We start from the raw sequence: 26,683 nt of genomic DNA on the forward strand, positions 1-26,683 counted from the left end.
GTGGTGGGAAATTTATTGAGATATTTGTGTTTTTTTCTAAATTAATTAATATGTACCTTCCTGATCTCCTTTACTAGAAAAGTAGCAGTCAAAACTTTCCAATTTCTTTGCCCAGAAGAGAAATTTGTGTGGAAAAGTCCCAGAGCAGAGATATCTGAAAACAATATTCTTTTCCGGGGTTTTGCTTTTTAAGGTCTTCAGAATGAAGATCACCCTAAATCATATCCAAGGGAAAAGGTGGGTGCCCTGAAGAGGTACTCAAGATCAGAGGAAGAGAAGAGAGTCTTTCTGGAAGCAGAAAGAAGATAAGAATTATGACTCTGAAACTCAACCCCTGATATGCCTGAAGAGAGATAGAACTTAAGAGAAACATGATTAGGTGTTACACATTGTAAGGTTGGCCTGTGCTCCGAGGCCCTGTCCAAGAATCCCGTAAATGCACTTGATATAAAAGCAGAATCTATCAACTTCAGGGGCTCTGGAAGTCCAGAAAATGGAAATATTAGTGGTGACCAGTGTCTATGGAAATCAGGAGGCTTTACCATAGTGTCACGTTCCACCAAAACTCCTGGGAATTGCTTCAGAAGAGGAAAAGAACCAACATCCTAATGACTGAATTAGCTGCACACCTAGCAGGATGAAAGCACAGTCATATTTCATTTGAATTTAGTTAAAAAGAAGACACATAATATTTCTTACACACCTCAAGTTGAATAGAAAAATTAATCTTATCAAAGTCATGTTACCACATTTGATGGGGCTAGTCAACCAAAGGCTACTCTATATTCAAAAGGCAGGAAAAATAATTATTCAGATTTAGCTTAAAGTGTCTCCACCATCAAACTAACAAACATTCAATGCAAAGGAAATGCACAAGAAAAGGATAGAGTGGGGGGCCCCTGAGTGGCTCAGTCGGTTAAGTGTCCGACTTCGGCTCAGGTCATGATCTCACAGTGTGTGGTGTGTGGTCTGTGAGTTCGAGCCCCGCGTCGGGCTCTGTGCTGACAGCTCGGAGCCTGGAGCCTGCTTCTGATTCTATCTCCCTCTCTCTGCCCTCCCCCACTTGTACTCTGTCTCTCTCTCAAAAATAAAAATGCTAAAAATTTTTTTTAAAAAGAAAGAAAGAAAGAAAGAAAGAAAGAAAGAAAGAAAGAAAGAAAGAAAGGAAGAAAGAAAGAAAGAAAAGGATAGAGTGGCCCTGTCCTCAATGACTCCTTCTTCTCTTAGGTGAATGGTCAGAACTCAGTAGAGAATGCAACCAGTACAGAGTGAGAAGTTCAAGAATTCAGGAACTAGGCCACAGGACCTATCTGTACCATAGGCTGGGGAGGGGCCATGGATGATCAGGGATCTTCATACTACTAGCAAGAAAAAGCTGGCTGTGCCATGGCTAGACACTGGCTTACCAAATCAGCACTTGCCATAAATTTGACCACTTTAACAACACAACAATCACACAACAACCCCACTTAATAGACGAGGAAACGGAGAGTCAGAAATTCTGCAACTTGCCCAAATCAACTCAATTAGTAAGAGTTACTACTGACATTAAAATTTAAATCTGTGTGACATCAAAGGACAAAATTTAGATGAGTTTACAAAGAGGATTCGGATGAACCCATAATATTATACTAATGGGAAATACTGTCTAAAGGTAAGAGAGCTGATCTTAAGTGGCAAAAGCCAAAGGAAATTCACGGAAACAGGACTGCTGCTTTTTGTCTACTTCCATGCCAGCTGTGATACACAGATAGGGTGCAGGCAGGCAGAAGGCATTGGCTTAGACACTCAAAGACCAGAATTCTAGTCTGATAACCTGGGGAAGGAAAAGCCAAGAAATGAGTAAAAGCGGAGCTCTTGCAGACAAGTGAGGATCAAAAGGAGGAAAGCAAACTCAAGGAAACAAATGAATAAAGTGTGGAAGCAGTATATGAGGAAAAGTAAAGGGGTACAAAACCAGATGGGTGGTGACAACAACAGGAACAAAACAGGGGATCAAAGACAATGGAATAAGCTTTCCAAAGATAAATCAAGTCAGTCATTCAACTGACTAAAACATGTCAATTGTTGTTTATTGCCCATATATTAAAATACAAAATTCCTTATTCTGCTACAGAGAGCCCTTCGGGAACTGGCCCAGGTTATTTCTACATAGTTATTTCTGACCAATCCGCTCTCACTCTTGCATATACTTCTCTGTCATACGCTATAATCTCTTAGACCCGGACTCCTCAGTTGCTATTTCCTTAGTATACAATATCCTCAACTCCTCAGTCTGTAAAACCTAAACTCCTCAGTCTAAGTTCTATCTGTTATTCAGCTATAATAAAATTAGATCCCTTATTCGAGTGTTTAATACATTCTTGACATTATGGAAAGAACTATGCAGAACATAGAATGCAATTTTTACATAAGCCTTTAATGTAGGCAGTTTTTGTGTATTACAGATAAGGAAACTGAGTGTCAAAGATGACGAGTATTACATCCATCACTTTTCTAAAATAAGTTATACTACATGGATTTACAACTGTGCTCTCCTGACTCCCAAGAACTTAAATTCTTGGTAAACCGATTAATGCTGCTTCTAAAGCTGAAAGCTGAAAACAAAGTAAACCTCACCTATTCTGGAGAAGAAAATGGGTAAGAGAGACTAAATCATCTTCAAGTTCCCAATGGATGTGTGTGCCCCAAGAACAAAAACATAAAACAAACACATTCAATTTCACCTGTAGAGATTGTTGCTCAAACTCAGAATAGGGAATAAATCTCCAAATACATGATTTAAAACAATATATTTGGGGCACCTCGGTGGCTCAGTCATTTAAGTGTCCAACTCCTGGCTTTGGTTCAGGTCATGATCTCACTGTTCGTGAGATTGAGCTCCATGTCGGGCTCTGCACTGACAGTGTGGAACCTCCCTGGGATTCTCTCTCTCCCTCTCTCTCTGCCCCTCCCCTGCATGCGCACTCTCTCTCTCTCTCTCAAAATAAAATAAACATAGATAGATAGATAGATAGATAGATAGATAGATAGATAGATAAAGCAAGTGAGCAAGCAAACAAGCAAGCAATAGATTTACTGGAAAAAGAAAAAAAAAACTTTTCCATTAGAGGTCTTAGGAAAAATTTTCTGTTGTCCATGCACATAAGGTGACCCTTAGAAAGGACTTGTCCAATCTTGGTTGTGGACATATTTTCCATTTCTTAAATACTGAAATAACTATTTAAATATAAATGTTATAAGGCCATTAATCAAGTGAGACAAGTTACGGTTTTCTGCTGAAAAGATACTCAAAATCTAAAGATTAAAAGAGAGAAATAAATATATGATCCAATAATTCCATTACTGAATATTTACTCCCCAAAAATGAAAACACTAATTTGAAATGACATAGCACCCCTATGTTTAGTGCAGCATCATTTACAATAGCCAAGATACAGAAGCAGCCCAATTGTCCATTGATAGATAAGTAGACAAAGAAGATGTAATGTGTATGTATATATGTATGTGTGTATATTTATATGTACATATAATATGTGCGTGTGTGTGTGTATATGTGTGTGTGTGTGTGTGTGTGTGTATATATATATATATATATATATATATATATATATATATATATGATGGGATATTACTCAGCCATAAAAAAGGATAAGATCTTGCCATTTGCAACATGAATGGACCTATAAAGTATTATACTAAATGAAATAAGTCAGACATAGAAAGGCAAATACCATATAATTTCAGTTATATGTAGAATCTAAAAAACAAATGAATAAACAACAAACACAAAGCAGAATCATATCTATAAATACAGAGAACTGATAGCTGTCAGACAGGAGGTGAGTGGGGGTGGGAGTGGGGCAAAACAGGTGAAGGGGACTGGGAGATGCCGGTTTCCAGTTACAGAATGAGCAAAAGCATAGGAATAAAAGGTACCGCACAGGGAATATAATCAGTGGTATTGCAATAGCATTGCATGGTAACAGATGGTACCTACACTTGTGGTGAGCACAGAATAAGATATAGAGTTACTGTATGTTGTATACCTGAAACTAATGTAACATCATATGTCAACTATACTCAGAAAAAAAAGATATTAAGTTATATATGGCAGTTTCCTATTGCACTGTAGAATTCCCATTGATAATGCTTTAAACGTAGCTCAAGTACAACCTTGATGATGATATCAGCAAGCACACAACTGAAGAGACCAGTAGGGCACAGAAAGAGAGCTGTGCTTTCAGTGGTGTTAAAATTATTACCAATGCTTCCAAGGTTTCTCACCATAGGGTAACTAACATAGCACTTTCTCTCAAAAAGAAATTTTATGGGTATAATTTAACATTAGGTTCCCGAATAATTTTCATTTAATAGGTGGGTAAATTTTGGATTATGAATTTCCCTTAAGCTTAATTTCAGACTACATCCTACCTGGCTAGCGCTTCCCTGAACTATGCCCAAAAACTAATCACTGCCTATGTTATTAGAATCATTATAATTTTTCAATCATTTAATACAACCCCCTGGTTTTAAATATTAGAAAAATAAGTCCCAGAGAGGTTATGCAAGAAGTTAAGGATACAGCTGGGGTAGGGCCAAAGTCTCCACATCTCCATCTACTAAAGGAATACTTCAGAGATACCACAGGTTCTGTTTTGAACCACTGCAATAGAGCAAATACCACAACAAAGCAAGTCAAGTGAATTTTTCAGTATCTCAGTGCATATGAAAGATATATTTATACTACAGTCTGTTAAGTGGTGATAGCATTATCTCTGAAAAACAATATACATACTCTAATTAAAAAATACTTTACTGCTAAAAAAAAATGTTAACCACCATCTGAGCTTTCAGGGAGTCCTAATCACTGATCACAAACAACGATAACAAATATAATAACAAGTTTGAAGTATTTCAAGAATTACCAACACGTGCCACGGAGACATGAAGTAATAATAATAAGTAAATACTGTTTTGAAAAAATGTCGCCAACTTGCTCCACACAGGGTTACCACAAACCTTCAATTTCTAAAACATACAGTATCTGGGAAGTACAATAAAGCAAAGCACAATAGAATAAGGTATATAAAGCCATTCTGAATGATCCACTAAGGCAGCGGTACTGTGGGAGGGTAGCTGGCCTTATTTCCTACACTGGGCAACATTCACTTAAATGAAACTATAAACAGGTCTCAAATTGCTAGGATCTGAATTAGACACAATGGATAATAAGTGGCATAAATTCTGCCACTCCCTGCTGAAAATATAAATGATTATAGACAAACGTGTAATTCAGGCAAAGAGGCTATCAGTTTCTATATGGCATATTTTCCTTGTTCAACCAAGGGTGACAAATTGACACATAGTAAAAAGAATCAGTATGAGTGAGCTGTTAAGCACTGCTGTTTATTTTATTTATTTTAGTAGAGCATCATCTAGGCATTGAACTGTTACAGGAACACAGGAATGGCAAGCAGCAATTAACAAGCTAAAACTGATTCATATGTAAACAAGCTTGGCTTGTATTTCAGAGAGAATACTGAACAAAATAGTTTTTTAAATATTTAATTTCTATTGATTTGTTGTTTTTTTTTTTTTTTTTCTGCCTCATTACTCAGGCCTTCTTGTCCCTCCTATAGATCCAGCATCTAGATTTCACCTTTCTCATAAGAGATGTGGTTTTCTTCTTTGAGGGCAAAACAGAAGCGTAAGTGGCCTTAGTTAAGTGTTACTGCCCATCCCACTATTGCATAGTAATTGTGATAATTAGTGCATGGATTAATCTGCTTTCCTTCCTGGATTACCTTTATCCATTTTTGTAGTTTACCTGCTCATCACATACAATTCCATAAAATACAATGTTATTTGGATTTATTCTCCATGAATTTGAGAAATCAAAATGTAATTTTTTTATTGCAATGAAATATTATGTGACTAACTCATTTCCTGCTTCATAGTGCATCAGTGGATCATGGCAGCACATGAGAACCTTCTGACATAGTTTCCTAATTTTAAAAAAGACTTCATGTCTATTTTGAAGTGGCAGTCTAAATCACGATTTTTCCCCCCTAGGAGTGATTCTCAAATTTTAATGTGTATAAGAGTTATCTGAAAGCTTGCTTTAATGTAGATTTCTGGGCCCTGGGTTCTGATTCACGTGGTCTGGGCTGGGGCCTGAGGTTTTACATTCCTTCCTTCCTTCCTTCCTTCCTTCCTTCCTTCCTTCCTTCCTTCCTTCCTTCTTTTTACTTTTAGGTTTTGCATTTCTAACAAGCTCCCAGGTGATGCTGTGCCTCTTCTGCCTCCAGTCTCCCAGAAATGCCATTCAGGTGTCCTTTCAAACATTCATAGCAAATGAACACTAAAATCCGTCCTTGTACACGGTAAAAAGGGATATTCACTGTTTAGCTCACATCATTCAATCCGTTAAATGAAATATGACATTTAAGAGATGGTAGCATAGCGGTTTCCACCAAACCTATCACATGATGATCCCCTCTCCCTATAATTATGTCTTCTTACTCAAAAGTCACATACCTGTACAAGAGGAAGCAACAAACAACTATCAAGTTCAATCTGTATTAAAATATACATGTGTTTATGAGTTCTCATGATTAACTGTAACTGCCCCCAAAGCTGCGTGACTTGGAGATCCTCTAACATTTTACAGAATTAATTGGTAAGTCTGTGGACAAAATTTTTCAGGATATAGAAAAGCAGGAATAAACAATAAAACATAAAATACAGATATATGTGCCAGTCAAAAGCATGAACATTTCAGAGAGGAAGGTTTCAGGGTCATGGTTAAAAGAATGCCTCAGATTTCGTAGAGAATGGTGATATAGACAACTATCAGTTCTGTCCACTTCTGATCTAGAAAGGGATTAAGAAGTTAAAGCTTTCTTGGGGCGCCTGGGTGGCGCAGTCGGTTGAGCGTCCGACTTCAGCCAGGTCGCGATCTCGCGGTCTGTGAGTTCGAGCCCCGCGTCAGGCTCTGGGCTGATGGCTCAGAGCCTGGAGCCTGTTTCCGATTCTGTGTCTCCCTCTCTCTCTGCCCCTCCCCCGTTCATGCTCTGTCTCTCTCTGTCCCGAAAATAAATAAACGTTGAAAAAAAAAAAAAAGTTAAAGCTTTCTGGATAAGCTGAATGATAAGAGAAAGTTGACTAATCATAGGGGAAAGAAGCATGTCTTCTGCTTTAGAAAAGGAACCAAATTACTTTGATCATGTCCATCTGCCAGTAAAATATTTTTGAGCACACATAGCCAATATATGAATATTTACTTATTTGAAAGCTTATGCTCACCATTTTAACCCATATACATATATATATATAATATATTTTATGTATATATATATATTTTATGTATATATACACATATGTATTTTATGTATATATACATACATTACAAAACACAGACTAAAATATATATTTTTGAATATTGAGATAAAGATGAAATAAACAGGTTTAAATATTTTACTGATCATATTTTCATATTAAAAAAAGACATAAATATACTGAGGGATAGATTTATCATTCATGACATTAAATATAAAACCATATTTTAAATGGACTTATTGTTAATTTCAACTCTTTGCAAGAAAATGTGTCAATATAATTGGATAATTATTTTTACGCCTTCTAATGTGGCTAAATGCCCAAACCAGGAGTAGGAGAAACATCAGCTCTGCCAGTTTCTTGTCATTTGCCTGTGCCTGCCCTATTTTATTATATTCAACGTGTGGTTCCTTTGCTGGAATCTGTAAGCTTTCCCTTTAAATCCTACTTGGAAACCATCTTTTTCCCCCCCCAAAGTCCTCAGCACTCATGGTATTTGCATCACTCTTTGGACAATGATCAATTACAGTCTGCACATCCTTGAGGATCTTCCCTCCTTGTATTTCTCCCGTTATCCACCATAGAGACTTAGCCACAGTGAGTGATTCACAATTATTTATTAAATGATGAGTGGTAGAGGGAGAAAACACATCTTTCATATAGAAGTATGCTAAGAGACGAAGGAAGCTTTTGTTTGTTTTCAGTTAGGAAGCAAATCTACCAGATTTCTTCTCTCATAAAGGCTTTCAATTACAATTAATTTTCAGCAATAATGACAAAAGAGTGTTTTTCTATGAATCTCCTTGCCATGCCAACAGGATGGTTACTCATACTCCACTAGAAATCTGGCACATCACATTACTTTCACTTATTTTTATAGTGTGTAAATTGTCTCACATCCGCTAAGTCGGCAACAGAACTCCCTGGAGATGGACTAAAATAATTTAGGAGAGCAAATGTCTTTAAATCTAAAAAATTTTCAGAAAATATCTACTTTGAACGTTATATAGAGAGGATAATAAATGTACATTAGCCGGTCTCTTTCACTGGTGTTTCAATATATAAATACATCTATAATTCTTGTGGTTGGTGAAAGAATTGACTTTTTTTCATGAAACAAGGTACTGAAAACATTAACTTTACCAATAGAAAATGTCAACTATTTCACATAACATCGCCAACTTCACAGCTAAGAATCTTTAATATGAATGAAATTTATAAAATACTGAAAAAAATCTAAAATCACATATAGTACTTACTTAGAAAATAACAAGAACATCCGTGAATTTGCATATTTGACACAGTCAAATCAAGCAAAAATATTTGTCTCAAAAAACCAGAAGGAATGTTTCATATGAATCACATCCCCTCTCCTCTAATACTGTACTATTAAGATTGGGTTTGAAGGTTTATTACACAAACTTCAGTTAAAAGAAAGTTATCAGAAATTATTTTTCATTTAATAGTTAATTTAGACATGGCAAACTTAAAGTCCTCCGAAAATACTTTATGATACTTTTGTTGACAGTAACCTAAACTTTCCTTACCTTTGAACTTTGTCTGTATGGGAGGAAGTAAACAGCTACAGATGCCCATTGGCTTCTATTTCCCTCCATACTTAGGTCCTATCCACTTATAGCTGGTCTATGAAGGCCCTTCGAAATACAATTTATCTTCCATTTGGAAAAAAAAAAATCTAAAGAGGTTCTATGCTTTCCATTTCTTATGCCACATTAATAAAGAATCAACACACCAACTTTATGAAAAGGCCGATTTCTGATGTCATTTGGGATTAAAATATGGCTGTACATTATTCTTCACTCCAGAGAGAAATTGCTACCAGTGGTTGTAAAGGTGAAAGCAGGGGTGCAAACAAGACCACCAAGGGCCCTGACACCAGCCGCTGCATTTGCATAGGAGCATTACATGAATAAAGAGATGAATAAAGTGTTTTATCCACACTAATCCCAAATATTCTGAAACCAAGGTTCCCACCCAATAAAACACAGTTAACTACTACCTGCATATAGTCATCCTGATCCTAAAACAGTGATCAATTGTGGCACATATTGAGATTCTAGAGCTAGAGGTTTTTTGGTTTTTGTTTTTTGGGGTTTTTTTTAGACCCTTAACATCCCTTATACTCCCAAACCAAATCTGGCATCCCCTGGCATTTTGAACAACAGGGTGAGTTAATTGAGAAGGATTCGGTCCCTGAAAGAGGTAAATCCACCATGGCCTCTAAGCATGCTAGAAGGGAAAATATATAGACATTAAATCTAAAAATCCATCCCTGTCTTTTAAGAGGGTTTTGTGACACAAAGATATCCACATATCTAATTCTAAAATTGTGCCACTACATAAGGTGAGAGACCAGGGCAAATGACATATTTTTATTAGCCTTCAATCTAAATCATTTAATTGGTTGACAACAATTATGATTCTCTTAAAGGGAATCATTAATAAGAAAGTATCTTAATTATTCAGAGTGAATGAATTTTTAAATGCCATAATCAATGCCCACATACTTGTGTACACATTTACATATTAGAGAAAAAATATTCAAAGTATTTTATGAAAAAATATGAAAATGTAAAAAAAAGTATGGGAGGTATTTCTAGCCTATTAATGTTCCCAGTTGGTATGGTGGTATCTTTGAATTTCTCTTATTTAATCTTGAAAAACATTTTAGGGAGCGTTAAAATCTATTTAGAATTTGGCTCAAAAAAAAAAACCAGAATACACAGTATCACCAAAGGAAAGATTTTTGCTGTGGTAAAACATAAACATTAAAAAACATAGATAAAAACTAAAAATCAGAAAGAACTGTCTGATTAATAAGCATTTCAATTGCCATCACTGCAGCTAACTTCTCCCTACATTCAAGTGAGACCCCTGAGAGCTTCTGTGAGGCATATATGAATACTGAAGCAAGAAGTTTCTAAGTCCACAGAGGAACAAAAGGTGTGGAATCTTAGGAAGAGCAAGGCTAAGAGTGGACATGATGGACTCAGAGAGAATGCAAAAGAAGAGGGAACTCAGTTCTTACAATTACCTGTAATCATTGATGCTCACAGTGTAGTCCCTGGGCCAGCACAGCAACATCACCCATGTGATGGGCAGAACAATGGGCCCATATCCTAATCCTGAAACCTGTAAATGTTACCTTACATGGCAGACAGGATTAAGTTACAGGTCTTGAGAAGATTATCCTGGATTATCCAGTTGGGATCAATGTAATCACAAGAGTCTTCATAAGTGAAAGAGGGAAGGGCAGGAGAGTTCAGGGCTCAGAGTCAGAAAGATCTGAAGAGGCTATACCACTGGCTTGGAAGATGAAGTAAGGGGCCACAAGCCAAGTAGTGCAGGCAGCCCCTGGAAGCTAGAAAAAGCAAGAAAACATATTCTTCCCTAGAGATTCCAGGAAGAGACGCTTTGATTTTAATTCACACAGACCTACTTCCAACTTTGGACCTCTAGAATTATAAGCTTATATATTTGTGTAATTTAAAGCCACTAAGTTTGTGGTAATCTGTCCTGAAGCAAGAAGAAACTACAATACCTGGACACTTCTTAGAAATGTGAATTTTTAAGAACCAGACTTGCTGAATCAAAAACTTGGAGGGGGATGCAGCTTACTGTGTTAACAAGCACTCCAGGTGATTCTGATGCACATTGAATGTTGGGAACTACTGCTTTTTATCAATTCCTTTTCTTATACACTGAGCTTTGCTTAAATATACGTATACATTTATACGTATACATTACGTATAATGTATACGTACATACACATTATACTATTCATTTTAATATCAAGGCATGTCATACTCAAGAAGCTAATCACAAAATTAACAACAGAATTATGATTAAGAAGTATGTATTTGTTATCTATTGCTGTATAATACATTACCACAAACTTAGCAACATAACACATTTATCTTATAGTTCCATAGGTCAGGAATTTGGGCACAACTCAATTGGGTTCTCTGCTTTGGTGTCTCTCACAAGGATGCAATCAGAGCAATAAGCAGAGCTGGGAACTCATCTGAAGGCTCAATTAGAGAAGTATTCACTTCCCAAACCACTTACACGAGGTTGGCAGAATTTCAGTTCCTCAAGAGCTCTTGGACTAAGGGCCTCAGATCCTAGCAGAACTCATTTTCTCTGTCCAGAGGCCTAATTTTCTTGCCCGTGGGCCTCCCCACAAGGGTAAGTTGCTTTATCAAAGCCACCAAGGGGGAGAATCTCTTTATAAACTATCAAGCTATTGACTATAGGCTACAGCTATCAAATTGGAAGTTAGAGTCCCTTGTAAGCTAATCACAGAACTGAGACCCCATCACCTTGGTTCTATTCTACTGGTTAGAAGCAAATCACTGGGCCAGTGTACAGTTGAAGAAAGATGATTACACAAGGGTGTGAATACCAGGAGGTGGATATTATTGGAGGCCAGAAGAGAGCCTGCTCGTTACATGCCTCAAAACACTCAGTAACATGTCACAATCCAATTGAATATTTCAGGATTTTATTAGTACTCCTTATGTTACCACCTCTTCTTCCTGCCTTTATACAGTCTTCTAGGAAAATCTGCATCAGAATAAGAGATTCTAACTGCTTTCCCAGCAACTACATTCCTTCTCCTCAGGTTTCCCCCTAAGACTCAGGTTTCCCCCTAAGCAATCCCTTAAAACACCACATCATTCAAGCTTGTCCCTGTATCTTTGGTGTGTAATCTATCTAGCATTAAACATATTACCAATAAATGCAATAATTACAATTATCAGTAATTGACCAATTCTTATGCAAGTATACTGTATGTACTAAAATAATGTTTATAAGATAAAATACAAAAAAGTTACCCAGGAGTACCACATTCAGAATCTCATTCACCAATAACAAACCTGACTCATAACCCAACGCCCCATTCCTTATAATGAAAATCCTAATCATTGAGAATAAAACTGTGTTAAGTCAACATGTATTTTCATGTTTGGAACTTGCTGTTCTCTCAGATCCATTTCCTTAAAAAAAACACTTCTCAAATGCTGATAGAATAATTCATTTTATATGTTAACCACCAGAGGACTTATTTTTCCTCTATGGAATATTTTTAGTAGTAACTAAAATATATATAGTTTAAATTGAAATTGAGGTTGTGGCATAACTCATTAAAAAAAAAAAAGACCGTTCTTACAAACTTTGTAATTCCCTATCATCTTTGAAAAGCCACTTATGTTTCCCCAGGTTCTCTACGTCTTGAAGAATAATTATATCTAAAATACTATCAGAAAATTTCCTCATGGCTTTGGAAGGCAAAAGGGAGGCGGGGGCGGGGGGACTATCCTTGAAGTCTCCTAAATTCCTCCAAAACAGGTTTATGTGTGGTCATCATTAGAATACTTTCTAGGCCTTGTAGAGCATAGCACAAATCACATGGTATTCGCAATCAGTCCTCCTTCTGAGGCCACATTTGGAAATCAGGATAAAAGGATTGGTCTAAATGAATGCCACAGAAGGCTTCAATCCTGTACATAAAGTGGAACAGAGCGGGGCAGTCCTTTGACCAGGTTGTACAGAAGAGGGACAGCATAACTGCTGATTGCAGAGAAGGATCTTTTCTCGAGATATCTTTGATATTGTTTTAATACTGGGGCAAAGATGCCTCACTCATCTTGGTCAACAGTCCTGAAATGCTGCTTGTGTACAGATTGACTATGGATCACGGCAAACCTCCCAATGCCAAGTATCCCAGGGAGGTTTCTAACAGTCTCCACTGGGCAGTAGAACTTACAGAAATAAACACACTAAAAGAATCAGTGTATTTCTCTTTAGCTAAAAAAACTGATGACATTTATACCCTTGGAAAAGAGATATAAAATATGCTATTCTCTTTATTTTGGTAAGATGTAAGCAATCAATTTAGCTCCATTAGAAGAAAATCAAACTTTTTTTTTTCTTTAAATGAGTAAAAGTAGAACCATATCTTTAAAATTCTTGGAAACATAATTTTTATATTTGTTGGCAATTATGCTTGATAGGGAAATTAACTTATAGCACTTAACAACTTGATCACTATAGCAGGTCACGGACTCTTCAGTGTCAAGACCACGAATTAGGCATTTCATGTCAAATGAAATACATCAAAGACCTAGAGAAAAAAATATATAATTCTATCATGTCTTAATTTAGATAATAAAAAAACCTGAAAATGAAAATGATTCCAACATTTTGCAATTAAGTGAGAAACTCTATAGAGAAATGAATTGTGGGAAAGGAAACACAATTTTTTACACTCTGTAATATTGGCACTTCTTCAACTGACAGGATCTGCAGAACAAGTCAAACTTTTACAAACAGAAATAAAGATCAGATTGAAATCGTGTAACAAGTCTTCCAGTCCTAGCCTGCCAAGAGGAAAGCAGTGGAACAATACACATTTTTCTTCTTCCAGGAGAACAAGCTGTAGAGAACTTCAGGTAAAGCAGTTCCAAGAGCTAATACTATAACACACACACACACACACACACACACACACACACACACACACACAGATACAAAACAATAAAAAGCACAAAAGGCTGATAGGTCCCAGAGTCCCCACTCCCGAGGATTGCTAAAAAGCATATTTTCTCCAATTCTGCTTTCTTAATTTCTCTGAAGTCCTGTATTAAATTTACTGGTTTATGCGACAGCAGCAAATGATTCTGTTCCAATGGCTTGACACAACAAAGTTCATTTCTAATTTCTCACTCATGTTACATGTTCTAAAGCTGTTTTTTATGTTCTCTTCCCTCTAAGATTCAGGATAAAGCAACCCCTGTGTGGATATTACCCTTCCCACTGCAGAGAGAAAAGAGCAGGAGGACAGCCTCACAGTGACTCTTCGGTACTCTGCTTCAAGACAGTACAAACCACTTCCAAAGCCAGTCCACTTAGCCAAGACTGACGGCAACAGTACCGCAATGCAGAATCCAGAAAGAGGAGAAAGTATGGGACAAAAATCAAACCTACTGCAGATCATTACACTCAAATACCTAACATGGTACCAAGAATAACCAGCTCAGTCTTTGCTTAATTATGACAAAGGGAATCATTGGAGTTGAGAGCTTCTGTCGTAAGTATTCTCCCTGCATAGAAAAAAATTCACCTTCATCAGGGTGCAGAGGTATAAATACATTTAGCAGGAATGAGCTCCTCTTGGTTCATTGTCAGGACATCTATTCTTATTACCAGACTCTAACTACAAAAGTAACATGTTCTCATGGTGAAAATTCTAAGAGCAACAGAAAGCAATACAGTGAATTAAAACAAAAACAAAAACAAAAAACACTCCATCTCTTAGAACCACTGCCCATACTCATTACAGTTTCTAAAACATCATTCTAGAAATTGTTCAAACAGATACTCTTTGTAAGTTTCCTCATTTGGGAATTGAGAATAATAAAATCATTTCAAATGATTGTTGTTATCCAATGACTTAAGAGATGTACAACAGGTAGAAGAGTGCCTCACATGTAATAAATTGCATGTAAGTATTAGCTACAATTATTTGTGTCAAGCACTGTTCTAAGTGCTTTGCATGTATCAGCTCACAAATGCATGCACACACACTCCCCCCCACCACCATCACATGCACATACACTGTATTAACAATATTCCTTTAGAATAGATTTCCATGTTAATTCAAATACACCCCACCCATTTTTCACAGGCTATGAGTTATACCATTGAATGAATTTAACATGATTTATTTAATCAAAAACCTTTCCTGAGGATTTTACTTTTTGCTATTATAAACAGCACAGAAATGAACATGCTTGTGCCATAGTATGAATTACTAGAAATGGAATTGCTAGGTCAGAGCTAGGCATTATCTGAGTGATTTTGCCAAGCTGTCCCTGAGATAGTCATTGGGGCTTTTACAAAAACCATGGTTCTGGTAGGTTGGATTGTGCTTTCCCCCCTCACTGCAATTAGGCATGGCTCTATGAGTTGCTTTGGCCAGTAAAATGTTAGCTTTCACCATTCCAAGCCCTCCTCCTACCACAGTGAAAGACAGTGTTCAAATAATGGCTGTTCCATCAGCTTGCCCCTTTAGTAAGGACATGAAGGAGAGCTCTCTCCTCCCTGCACTCATCTGGAAAGGACATGTACTATAATCCAGAAATAATCTTTCCACTTTTAAGTCCCTAAGAGTTTGAAATCATTTGTTTACATGAATAAGTTTGTCCAAATATCAGTAAATATTACAATGGATTTGCTCTTTATTAAAAAAGTGACCAATATATAGTTTTTATAATCAGGCTCTTACTCAGAAGAATCAAATGAAACTTGTTGTGTGTTCTAGGAATTAGGGGGAGAGGACTAGGTATTTTAAGGTACATCTGACAAAAGTATTTTCTGAAAAGGATAGATTACCGTTCCAATTAGTCAAACTACAAATGGTTTCCTTCTCTGTGATTATGTAAGAAAATAGTTCTCTCAATAAGCTATGAAAGGAAGTTTTAGAGTTGATGTCCTTTTTAACTTGATATTCATTCAGTGCATATCATAAACCTGAGACAAATACTTGTCACTTAAGTCTATGTAGGTACATAAAAATGAGCTATAAAATTTTACAGGAATGCCATGATCATCACTGAAATTAGAGTCTGGATTCCATTTCTGAATATGTGGGACAACATTATGTACCAGTTCTTCCGGTCATATTTATGACACGTTACCTTCTCTCTTTCCTATACAGAAGCTTATAAACTCAAAGATGAAGTACCATGTATCTAGCAGGACAAACTGAGAGAAGAATTCTCTAAAGTGCTTCATTGTTTTCCTATCAGAACTGAATTGCCTCCATTCAAATTGCCCCTATCCCTAATCTGGGTAGAGAAGACCTAAGTCCAGACCAAACCCAACAGCAGTGGATTCTTCTTGGACAGAAGTATATTGCTTTATGCCTTAGGGAATCTCACAAATCCCTGATTTTTTCCTGTGCTTATTTAACTTCCATGAGTGCTGGATAATCACCATCATACCTCTAGGGTGGGCATCTTTTTCCTGTTCATGATATCATCTGTTGTGTGTCCCAACTAAAAGATAAGAGCCATGTTGACCTTGATGCACCATTAGCAGCACTTCTAAACAAGTTCAGTTGTACATTTCTAGGCATTCCAATAAAACTTTATAAAACTTGTAATTGTTCTGATAGCTCATTTCCATTACAGTTGGTAGATAAGAATATACATTTATTTATTGGATGAATGACTGGGACAAATAAGGATTTTGACCAGATCCTGCCCTTATCTGATCTAAGAGAACGTCAATATTCAGGCTGAGCTGAGGTGGTAAGGGAGGCCTACCTTAGAAGTCTCTGCTCATGCCGCCATCTTGATCCATTCCTCAGCTTCCACACTGCAAAAGACACATATATTTTATTGTTTAATTCACATCCAAGTTAGTTAGCATATGGTGCAACAATAATTTCAGGAGCAGATTCCTTAATGCGCCTTACCCAAGACCATCCCCCCACCCATAATCCCTCCAGCAACCCTCTGTTCCCTATATTTAAGAGTCTTTTGTTTTGTCCCCCTCCTTGTTTTTATATTAATTTTGCTTCCCTTCCCTTATATTCATCTGTTTTGTATCTTAAATTCCTCATATGAGTGAAGTCATATGATATTTGTCTTTCTCTGACTAATTTCACTTAGCATGATACCCTCCAGTTCTATCCATGTATTTCCAAATGGCAAGACACGTTTAAATTTTTTTAAAATTCTGGGGTGCCTGGGTGGCTCAGTTGGTTAAGTGTCCGACTTCAGCTCTGGTCATGTTCTCATGGTTCATGGGTTTAAGCCCTGCATTGGGCTCTGTGCTGACAGCTCAGAGCCTGGAGCCCGCTTCAGATCCCATGTCTTCCTCTTTCTCTGCCCCTTACCCACTTGTACTCTGTCTCTTTCAAAAGTAAATAAACATTAAAATTTAAAAAAAAAACAAATTTTGTTAAAATTCCAATTCAAGAATCAAGGACAGAAGTCCACACACTTATGCATGAAACGAAACAAGTATTTCATGAGATGAAAGGAGTTCATGTTAAAGCACCTTTCATTTTAAGATTGAACTGCTCTTGAGTGTTAAGTTTCAAATTCTTATGTTTTACTAAATGTCAATAAAAGACCAAAGAACACATATGAATGAAGATATATTTGTAAATCATATGCAACTTTATTTTAGGAGTATATCAAACTTTTGCTAGAAAAAAATTAAAAAGTTATCCACATACAGTTTGGTTTAAAAAATATAACCATGTAATGTCTTCTATGTGGAAAACAATAGCTATAGTAATTGTTTCCCTTTTGCATTTTCTAAGCATTGCCTTTCCTATAGAGTTCAAAGTGAAGTGAGTGTATGAGTATTTTCTATAACTTATATACCTAAACATAGCTGTTTGCCCAATGTATACTTGATTGTGTTACCACTATTCCAAAATAAATACTTATTTGCTAAATACTGTTTTAGGGGCTTTAAGAAAAATATAATATATTGCTGTTACATTAGCAACTCTCAAAAACATTGTTTAATTATTTCTTGGCTTTGTAATGGTATGCTTTAATTCAATGACTCTATTAGAAATTAGAGCTATTTTCTTACTTAAGGAAAAGACCAATTTTCATATATATATATATATATATATATATATATATATATATATTTGTTCCATTTAAGATAAAATTCTTAGCAAAGCTACTTAATGTAATGGAGGAGGAATACTCTTCATCACCTATACCATGCATGTATGTGTGTGTGTGAACTACAAAGGATTCTCATGCTTTTAATTTATAAATTAACTTAAATTCAGAATCCTCTCAAAATCATTTTATGCTTTAAGAAAAAAAAATCAGAGAATAAGTAATTATTCACAATACAGAATGGAGTTTTAAATAGTTCCTAAGAAGTACACTATGATTTTATTCTCCATTCTAATGGACATGTGGCCTTGGTATTTTGTACCTTCAACAATAAACCTTCTTTGAACATTCTCAAGTACATTCCATATCTTCCCTGTAATAGAATGACCCATAAAAATACAAGAAGGCAAAAAGCAAACTTACTAATGACAGAAGAACTGAAAGCCAATGTAGTAAAGTAACTAAAGCCTCACATTAATTTACAAAACTTTTCTGGGCTTAAGAACAGATCCTTAGGCTTCAACTTTTGTGTTTTTTTCTTGAAACAAAGTGTTTGCTTCCGAAGTTACCTGAACTCTTCTGTTAAAACGACACTGAGTTAGCAATCCTTGAGATTTCTTCACAAAGAACTTACTGAAATCCAAGGAACGTCAAAACCATAATTTGCAACCATTATTTTATATTATTTAAGTAGACTCAATGCCAAACTGGGGATTGAACTCATGACCCTAAGATCAAGAGTTGCACACTCTACTGAGCAAGCCAGCTGCCCATGCAACCATTATTTTAAAATCACTATTTGTTTGCTAAATTCCCTATAGAGATTATATACACTGGGAATAATCACAGTTGAAGTTATAGGCCATGAGTTTTAAAGGTGAACGAATTTATGAGGTTGTATATTTCTTCAGCAGCCTGACAGAAGTGAAGGCAGAAGATAACTGATGAACCCACGTGTGTATAAACTCTACAGGGACTTTCACACCTGCGTGAAAACCCTTCTGGACTTCCAAGTCAACTCTCTTTTCTACTTTTTATAAACACTATTAAAAACGTTCTTCCTACCACCATTCACAACATTACCCCTCAAAAATCATGGGAGATACTGTAAAGATTTAAAGATTTGCATATACAGGATGTGAGGGCTCAGACCATTTTATTTTTTTAAGAAACTATTTTAAAATTTTTTTAAAGTTTATTAATTTGAGAGAGAGAGAGAGAGAGAAAGAGAGAGGGAGGGAGGGAGGGAGGGAGGGAGGGAGGGAGAGAGGGAGAGAGAGAGAGAGAGAGAGAGAGAGAGAGAGAGAGAGAGAGAGGATCCCAAGCAGTTTCCACACTGTTAGCTTGGAGCCCAATGCAGGACAACTCACAAACTGTGAGATCATGGCCTGAGCCAAAATCAAGAGTTGGCCACTTAACCAACTGAGCCACCCAGGTGCCCCTGGCTCAGACCATTTTTATATGAATTTTATAACACAGAATAGTTGTCAGAGGGCTCAGACATGGCCTAACTGCTAACAAGCAGGTAACATGGACATGTCAGACGGATATAACCTTCTTTCATCCTCGTCATTTTCATCACTGTAGAAAAAAAGCACAGTTCGCACAATCATTAAAATAAGGTCAATTATCATACAATCTTGGAGGGGGTTATTAATCAATCATTCAACGGATATTGACTACCTGCAACTATATGTTTCATGTAAATGTTCTCAGTCAAAAAAGTTTTACTTTTGAGGAAAAAGTGAGTCCTCAGCTTATACTATCTAACTTGAATACTTCTATCCAATATACTCTTTCCTCTTGATAACTGAAACTCATGGGGCTAACAACACTGAAGTGGGCAGGGATTCTATTCCTCTTCTCTGCATAGCTAGTTTCTAAAGAAAACATCTCCTACTTTTAAGTACCGTCTCTACAGAGTATGCATGTGGTGTGGAATTAGATGCTACCCTAACCACTGAAGATTAGACTAGAGACTATTATCAAAGTTATATATGAACAACTGCTATAGCTATTTTGTAAATGCCTAAGCAATTACATGGATAAATAAGCATATATGAATACAGGTCCCTTTTGAGATAATGTTCATAAACTCTGCCCAATAGAAATGCTCAGTATCAGGAGAGCCAAACCAATCCGACCACTTATAGAGCTAAAACGTGGGGTGAATCACTCAGCTCATGGTGCTTCCCCACACAACTCTCACAATGTGGTTACATATAAATGGTTGCACCACTGGAATCATTGTGCAGCTGGCAGAGCAGATATCCATTCTTGCGAAAACTTGTACCACTATAAAAAATCAACATGACTGTCTCTTTTGTGGAGTATTGAGAAAATTTGCCACCAGTTAGGTCAATTAATTATCGAAAAATTAATTGTTAATTGATTAACCATTTATTTCTGTTATACAAAATACATAACAATGGCAATTTCTACTTTTGTGAAGCCCTGTCACCTTGTCTTCATTCAATCCTACCATATATCCTTAAGCAAAAATGTTCAACGATGAAATTTCTGATGTAATTATTTTTTTTAACATTTATTTATTTTTGAGAGACGGAGACAGACAGGGCACAAGTGGGGGAGGGGCAGACAGACAGATAGAGAAAGACAGAATCTGAAGCAGGCTCCAGGCTCTGAGCTGTCAGCACAGAGCCTGACATGGGCCTCAAACCCACGAACTGTGGGATCATGACCTGAGCCGAAGTCAGACGCTTAAGTGACTGAGCCGCTCAGGCGACCCTGACATAATTCTTGTAATTCCTGACCAAGCACAAGAACTTCAATCATCAAAATTAAAATTGTTTTCCCTTTTAGATTATAAAAATTAAAAAAATAAATTATGTATTTTGCACATTTTATTTGTTTAGATAACTTGTAATTCATGAGAAAAGCCTAATCACTGAGCTAATCAGAAGGAAGTACATGATGAGAAAGGTCTTTAGACCATGTTCCCACTGAGACAGGACTTGCAGAGGTTAGGTAGGTGGGCATCCCTCCCAACGATAGGCTGACTGGTGGTAATGATGACTCCAAGGTGCATGAAGCATCACACAACAATCCAGAACCAACTCCATGGGTCTAGATCCGACCAGGTAGAGTTGTGCAGAGCCAAAGACAGGCAAGTAGGCAAGAGTCAGATTGCGATCTGCCTACTAAAACAAGCAGACTACGAGTATCAGAAGTAGGATACTAACTTGTACAGGGGTGAGCTGTATAGTCAGAAAGTCTGAGTAAATCCCCAAGGAAGCAGAAAAGCTTTTATGAGGCCACAGCTATCCTTTCTAGAAGGAATAATAATTACTTTGATGTGTTTCTTGAGAAATCAGTAACTGTAACAAAATTTACTGATAGTGAGATACAGTAGAGTATGCTATGTTGCAAAAAGAGCCTTAAATCCTTCTGTGTTCTTTCTATCTGTGTCCCTTAATATGTTACTTTCCACCTTTTCACATCAAGAACTGACTCCATTTTCCCTTCTCCTAACTCTTGGATGGCCCTATAGCTTCTTTTCGTCCACAGAATAGCAGAAATGAAAGTGTACCGGTTGAAATTTGAGGCCTCAAAGACTTTGCCTGCCTCTGTTTGATTTCCTGAAACTCTGAGCAGTCACCATGAGAACAAGCCCAGGCTCTCCTGCTGGATGATGACAAAACACAGGGAACCAAGATGAGTAGCCTCAGTTGAGGCCATTCTATACTAAGAAGACCCCAGCTGACCTCACAGCAAACTGCAGACACAAGTGCAATGGAGTCCAGCTCAATACGATGACGAACAGGACTATGAGCTACATTTTTTTTTTAATTGGCTACTGTTTAAAGCCACTAAATTCTGTGATTTTTTTTAACACAGCAAAAACTAACTGATGCAGAAATAATCGGTTCCTAGAATTGAGGTGCTGCCATGACAAAAATCTAAAATAAGTGCCATTGGCAGTGAGTACTAAGTAGAGGCTGAGAAAATGGCAAACAAACTCTTAGCAAATGCTGGGGGGAAATAAAGAAAATTGTTATTGGAAGTTTTTTTTTTGAATAAAATAATAGACAAAAGTGTTACCTATAAGAACATGAAATACAGCAAATGTATATAATTAACTTTGGATTTGGGCTCTAGAGATCTCTAAAAAATACTGAAATGTCAGCTGGTTGGTCCTAACTACATATAGGTACAGGAAGAAGGAAATGGGCTAAATAAAGAACTGGCCAGTTTACAAGGAGAATTTTGAGGGAACACAGAGGGGACATCATTTTCTGGGATGTAAATGTTTCTTATCTTCAGTCTTCCCAGTCAGTAAAAATCCTCAGTATAAAATGAGGACTGAGGAAAAAAGATCCATGCAAGACTCTAAGTCCAAAGTCCTCTCTTAAGAAATCTGAAAAAATTAATATGTTGTCAAACAGACTCTCAGATAGACAAAACTATTTTTCAGATTCTCAAGAAGACAGTCCCACAGAATCCCAATCCCAAAGTGACAGTAAATGAGCCTATCTGTAGAGAGCCATGTGTAAAAAGCAATCGTGAGTTTACCTTTTTAATGAAGCCCACAATAATTTAGAAAAAAAAATGTATACGTATAAAAGGCATCAGCCTGGTTCCAGAAAGCATGATTTTACTCACATTGCAAAAAGGCCTCTGGGCTCCCAACTTTCTAGGGCTGAATGACAAAACATTTTTTTTTAATTTTTTTTTCAACGTTTATTTATTTTTGGGACAGAGAGAGACAGAGCATGAACGGGGGAGGGGCAGAGAGAGAGGGAGACACAGAATCGGAAACAGGCTCCAGGCTCTGAGCCATCAGCCCAGAGCCCGACGCGGGGCTCGAACTCCCGGACCGCGAGATTGTGACCTGGCTGAAGTCGGACGCTTAACTGACTGCGCCACCCAGGCGCCCCGACAAAACATTTTAAAGGGCCAAGGAAGGAAACTGAAAAAGGAAAGATGTCCTAGAGGGCAGAGTCAATAGCCCAGAGGGTAGAACCAGAAGCCATGGAGACCAAACTGGGAAACGACTTCCAAGGAATACAGAGTCATCTTAAAGACTATTTACTCCAAGATAAGGGAGGCTGACAACACTTTCCTCACCTAGATTTTAAAACTGCTATGGACCAGTCACTGCCATGTACCCCCCCCCCTTCTTTTTTTCTTTTAGAATGATAGTATTGAAGTTATTCTATCTCTGCTTTAACAGTGTAGACTGGATGCTTGTGGGATAGATAAACTTAGATAAACCTTCATTTCACGAGTCTCAGGATCAAGAAAATCCACATATGATAAGTTTCATCTGGACTTACCATAATTACATTCTAGATTTCAAACCTGATGTCATAGTTCATGGTATGACTTGTAGAAGAAGTAAGAATATATTTTCCATGGGAAAGACTGTGAAAATTGTAGCCAGAAGGCAAACTGTGGTAGACTCCAGAGTTGGTCACAATACTTCATTCCTCCTTGTATCTATGCTCTTTGTAATGTTTCTATATAGCTTTTCTCTTTAAGAGATGCATTCTATTTACCATTACTATGAGTCCGGGATGGCTCTGTGACTTGCTTTGGTCAACTGAATGAAGTAAAAGTTATGATGCACCAGTTAGAATCCTAGGCCTCAAGCAGCTTAGCTTTCCACTTGTTTTCTTAGAACCCTGCCCAGCAAACAGGTAAATAAGCCCAAGATCTGTCTAGAAGATAAGAGACTGCAAAGAAGAATGATGAGCCAGCACAGCTGAGTCCATTCTAGACTGGGTAGTTCCAGCCAACCAGAGAATTAACTACAGAAAAATGGCTGAATCTGGAGGAGTCCAGAAAAACCATCTACCTGAGCCCATTCCTAATAGTCAGCCCATAAAATCATGATCTAAGTAAGCAATTATTGTTTTAAGCACTTGGTTTTGAAGTGGTTTGAAACAAAATGAAAGCTAACTTTGGGCATATTTTTTTAGGTTTTCTCAGCTTCTCTTGTTCACCCAGAAAATGCTGAGAAAAAGAGTGCCTGCTATGTAAGTACTTACAATAATACCATGTATATAACAAACACTTTAAATATAAGCTATTATTATCCTTATTGTTGTTTCTAAAGAGGAAGCAATGTAACTTCAACAATATCATAATAATAAATCTTATTTGTTTTATACCTAGTATCACACCACTAGGCTTGACACTTCCATGTTACCTTTAATCCTCACAACAAAACTCAAGTAATTATTTTGATTTACTTTTTACATATGAGAAAACCAAGTAAAAATGATGTTGAGTAACTATGCCCAGACTATGAACAATTAATTCACCATGCCAGGCTGTGAAAGCCATTCTGAATTTTTCTATTCGACCATAGCTCCTGTGGTAGATTAAACATGGCCCACATTCTCTCCCCTGTAGTATTATTAGTCAATTCCTTTACCACAACCTCATGGTAAGCAGCATGTACTGCCCTAGCCCTAGATTTTGGTATTGCCTGTGTGACCTACTCTGGCCAATGATTAACAGATGTGACCTAAGTAGAGGTTTGAAATATAATTAGGCACTATGCTTGTCATCTTATGCTTCTGTCATAGCTATAAGAAGAACAAAGCCCGGCAACCTGCTTCCCCTCTAGGTGGGTTTGTTCATTCATTTTTCTTTCTTTCTCTCTCTCTTTCTCTCTTTCTTTAAAAGACAATTTTTTTTAAGTTTATTTATTTTGAAAGAGAGGGAGAGAATGAGGTAGGGGCACAGAGAAAAGGAGAGAGAGAACACCAAGCAGGCTCCACACCGTCAGTGCAGAGCCCGATGTGAGGCCAGAAGTCAAAAACCTTGAGATCATGACCTGAGCTGAAATTAACATAGGACGTTTAACTAACTGAGCTACCCAGGTACCCCCAGCTGGTTACTTAAATGAAACACATGAAGCAGACCTGCCCTGACTGACAGACACAGAAGAATTATAGCCAATTCACAGGGGTGTGAGAGAAATAAATGGTAAGTGTTGTCTGTTTGCCATAGAGATTTTGTAGTTGTGTGCTGCCTAGCAAAATGTGACTGATCCAGCTTTCTTGTCTTCCAATGTTGAAATAACAAAACATTTGATAACATAAAGTGTGCTATAACCTGGTAAAAGTAGATAAAAGATCAGTGAATTCCAACCAGAGGGGGGAAAATGGCACACTCATAAAGGAGATGAAATTATAGTTTTAAATTTGAGCTATTCTTCTTGGGAAATATATAGATATATACCTTATGTGAAGTTTAGATCTATACTTCAGCAGGTATGGGGTGTTCAAACCCTGCACATTCCAAACAAAGGTATGGTCCTTGATTGGCTCCTAAGAGATAACCTCTAAGCCTTTGAAATATTCTGCCTCAAAAGAATATTTTCATTTATCTGGGCCCTTGGGCCATGCCAGATAGTTTAGCTAACAATTTATGATGGGGCTCTTGAGTCATATGGTACTAGCTGGACCTCTGGAGGGGCTGGAAACTAAGATCAACCACGTGGGAACTCTATGCCTATATGACTAACCCCAAGTAAAATCCTGGACACCAAGTCTTGGGTGAGCTTCCCTGGTTGACAATACTCATATGTGTTGCCATATATTGTTGCTGGAAGAATTAGGTGCTGTTTGCTAGACTCTTCCAGGAAAAGCCAACTAGAAGCTCACACCTAGTCTATCCTGGACTCTGCTTTATGTGCCTTTCAATTTTCTGATTTTAATCTGGATTCTTTCACTGTAATAAACCACAACTGGCAGCATAACAGATTTTCTGAGTTCCATGAGCTCTTCCAGAAAAACCCAGGGCACCTGGCTGGTTTAGTCAATAGAGCATGTGACTCTTGATCTCTGGGTCCTGAGTTCAAGCCCCACCTTGGGTATAGAGCTTACATTAAAAATAAATACATAGAAAATCATTGGACCTGAGGGTGGTCTTAGGCACTCCTGAGAGTAATGTCATTGTCCTCATAAATTCTCAGAACTCAGATTATTTGCCATACCCATTCCTCCCCTCCAAAAAAAAAAAAAAAAAAAAAAAAAAATTAGAGAGCAGCAAATATATTGTGTAGGTATGGTTACTATACCCTCCCTGAAGGATGTTTGCCATTTCTCAGGGAATTCCTCGAAGTACCCAAAAGAATTGTGGTAGCCAGGCCCTCCATTTCTTTTAAAATATTGGTGGGATGTTTGGGTGGCTCAGTTGGTTAAGCCTCAGATTCTCAGTTTCGGCTCAGGTCATGATCTTGCGGTTTCGTGAGTTTGAGCCCTGCAATCAGGCTCTGTGCTAATGGTGTAGAGCATATTTGGGATTCTCTCTCTTCTTCTCTCTGCCCCTTTGCTGCTCATGATGTCTTTGTCTCTCTCTAAGTAAATAAATAAACTTAAAAAGTTTTAAAATACTGTTTATATTGGTTCTGAGTAGAAAATATTTCTGGATTCAAGACTGTCCTGGGATTGGAAGACCTCTGGTATGACATCAGAGCCATCTAGTTCTCCCAGTGACTGCGGTGAAGTCTGAGCAATCTACACTGAGTGAAACTGCTGCTTCGCTCTCCCCAATAAGAGCAATATTTGGATAGTATTTGGATTACAAACATCTGATCACTCGTCACTTTGATAGAGAGGACAATTCAATAACAATAAAACCGAGTCACATAGTCATGATATATGATGGGGATGAGGAGCAGGACAGAA

General features: G+C 37.3%; 1 long non-coding RNA gene across 1 annotated transcript in view; it reads right to left on the reverse strand.

Moving 5' to 3' along the window:
• Positions 1–26,683, reverse strand: part of LOC123598898 — a 387,130-nt gene that overhangs the window by 241,344 nt on the left and 119,103 nt on the right. Inside the window, exon 6 of the long non-coding RNA XR_006712866.1 lies at positions 16,695–16,746. This is a non-coding gene — a long non-coding RNA (uncharacterized LOC123598898). The remainder of the gene's footprint in view (positions 1–16,694; positions 16,747–26,683) is intronic.

Source organism: Leopardus geoffroyi, chromosome C1, assembly GCF_018350155.1.
Source record: "Leopardus geoffroyi isolate Oge1 chromosome C1, O.geoffroyi_Oge1_pat1.0, whole genome shotgun sequence".
NCBI lineage: Eukaryota > Metazoa > Chordata > Mammalia > Carnivora > Felidae > Leopardus > Leopardus geoffroyi.